The sequence below is a fragment of the Ursus arctos genome, unplaced genomic scaffold (assembly GCF_023065955.2).
Source record: "Ursus arctos isolate Adak ecotype North America unplaced genomic scaffold, UrsArc2.0 scaffold_14, whole genome shotgun sequence".
Classification (NCBI taxonomy): domain Eukaryota; kingdom Metazoa; phylum Chordata; class Mammalia; order Carnivora; family Ursidae; genus Ursus; species Ursus arctos.
Window position 1 is genome coordinate 39,266,297 of NW_026622808.1, and position 2,572 is coordinate 39,268,868.

Here is a 2,572-nt window from a genome sequence, read left to right on the forward strand (position 1 = left end):
AATTTAAGGGTTAATTAACATAGTCAGTGATGGATACAATAACTCTCGGTGGGACTGTTTCCTCCTCATTTGGCAGAGGGCATGAAAATGTCTTCGTTTCTAAGATAAAAAGCTGTATCTTGGGGCGCCTGGGTGGCACAGCGGTTAAGCATCTGCCTTCGGCTCAGGGCGTGATCCCGGCGTTATGGGATCGAGCCCCACATCAGGCTCCTCTGCTATGAGCCTGCTTCTTCCTCTCCCACTCCCTCTGCTTGTGTTCCCTCTCTCGCTGGCTGTCTCTATCTCTGTCAAATAAATAAATAAAATCTTTAAAAAAAAAAAAAAAAGCTGTATCTTGTTAGGTGGAATTATAGAGAGGTTTTGTTATATGAGAGTTCAAACGTGTGTAAAAGGGAGCCTATGGAAGGCAAGTAGACAAAGGGTTGGACTCTGCCAGTGATCCGTTTATTGTCCCTCAAATCCAAATTCATCCTTCGTTATCCGGTATGCAAAAGTAAAGCTGGTTCATTTAAATATTTTCCTTAGTCAGCTCGCGCCATGTTGAATTTTGTCAGTAGAGGGCAATGGAGAATCATTGCAGGAGAAAGGAGGAAGCCTGGTCTGGTGTGTTCCTTCTGGTAGGCAGGCTCCTGCACGATGGCTACTCCTCCAGCATCTGCAGTGTAGACAGCTTCCCCGATACCAGATTCTAGCTGCTGGCTCCTGCAGTACACAGCACCCGAGAACCAGTGCCTGGCCGCTTTCCCTGGCAGCCTTTTCAGGCAGTTACATAGTAGAGTGCCTCCAGTGAGATACCTCCCTGTGAACAGTTTTCCTGGAACCCTAGGGAGTGGATTTCTGGCAAGTTCTGATAGTATGGCACTGCAGTGACTTCTCTGCTATTCAGTGAGCCATGGCCGTGCCCTCTCCAACTCGGTCTAGATCTCTGCCCCGGAGGAGGGAGTCTTTCCCTTGGGTTGTCTCTCAGTCCTAGGCAGTGGCTGCTCCTTAGATACGCTATTCCTATATTCTTTAGTCTTACTAGCCAATCACTCATTTCTCCGATCCCTTGTTATAGTTACAATTCTTTTTATTAAACTTTCCCTGTTCAAATGACTGTGGTTTCTGTCTCCTAATTGGACCCAGACTAGTCTGCACATAAAACAGTTTCAGAATTGCTAACTCATTCCCCTGTGAGACCCACAGAGAGGAACAAATTTACTGACTAAACTACAATCTCTGTGTACAGTCCTTCCATGGTTAGTCGTCTTTTTTTTCTCAACCAGACACATTAACATTCTTAGTTTCTTAATCCTCTCATGAAAAATCTGCACGATCACCACAGATAAAACCACTGCAGCATCTTTACTCCTTCTGGGGTCCAATCTTCAGCTCGCTTTTTGCCAGCACCAACAGTGGCTTTTGCAGTCCCCCTGACTTTCTTCATTCTGTTCTTGCATTCCTTTTGCTGTTTTCTTGACGTCTTTTTCTTCTCATACCGGCCATGTCTTGCAAGTCTGTGTTTGGGTTCATTTTTCTTTGCATAATCCAAGGAATCATAAATCATGCCAAAGCCACCACCAAAATGGCTTCTGAATCCAAATCCAAATATGGCATCTGGTGTGGTCTTGTACATTTTGGCTAGTTTCCCAAATTTCTGTCTTAGGTACTGTTGCCTTTCCGGGGTGAAGGACATCAATGACTATCTGTTTCCGCTCAAGGGGTCAGTTGGTCATGAACTTCCTGGTCCAGATAGTGATTGTGTCATTCATGATGGCAGCCAGGGAGGAAAAGAGCATAGTTAGTCTTATAGTATCCAAAATGTCATTTTTTTCAGTTACTTAGGTTAGGTGTTTTCTTCCCTATCCCTGCCAGGGTGGTTATATTCTTTATTTGTAATACACTTAGATTCCTTATTTTTGGTGTTCCATGTTGGGTTCTCTTCTCATCCTGGTTGATTTGAATGATTTATTTATTCTGGGAGTATGTAAACCATTACACTGGTTCTAAGAGTTACAGCTGCATCAAGGGGCTTACATATACTCAGAGGAGTGTTGTGGCCACCTCGTTCCTACTACCTGTTCCCATTCCCTCCTTCTTTATGTCCCATTTCTGTCCATCCACCTTCATAAATAACTAATCTTTGTTAGCTTCTGATTTAACCTTTCTTTTGCCAGTTGATATATGGGGGCCCATAGATGAGTTTTGCTTTTATTTTTTAAAGATCTTATTTATCTGAGAGAAAGAGAGCAAGGTGCCCAACGCAGAGCTTGATCCCAGGACGCTGAGACCAGGACCCAAGCAGAAGGCAGATGCTTAACCGACTAAGTCACCCAGGCACTCTCCTCCCCCATAGACGAGTCTTAGAAGGCAAAGACTCAGGCTCATAGCCTTCCTGTCTCTGCTCTGTTTGGAGCCTGGGATGAGCCCATTCCAAAGCTTAATAAAAAGAAGTATTTGCTGGAGTTGACCACTGAGAGTCATGTTGTAGGGAAAACTGGTCATGTCTATTAAAACAAAACATGAATAATTTCTAATTTCTTCTGCATGGCCATTCCACCGAATATTTAACCTCAAGAAAAAAGTCATATTT

At 43.9% G+C, this 2,572-nt stretch overlaps 1 pseudogene; it reads right to left on the reverse strand.

The window, feature by feature from the left end:
- Window positions 1–521: 521 nt before the first annotated feature.
- On the reverse strand, window positions 522–1,751 carry LOC113256541 (40S ribosomal protein S24-like; annotated as a pseudogene).
- Between the last annotated feature and the right edge of the window lie 821 nt (window positions 1,752–2,572).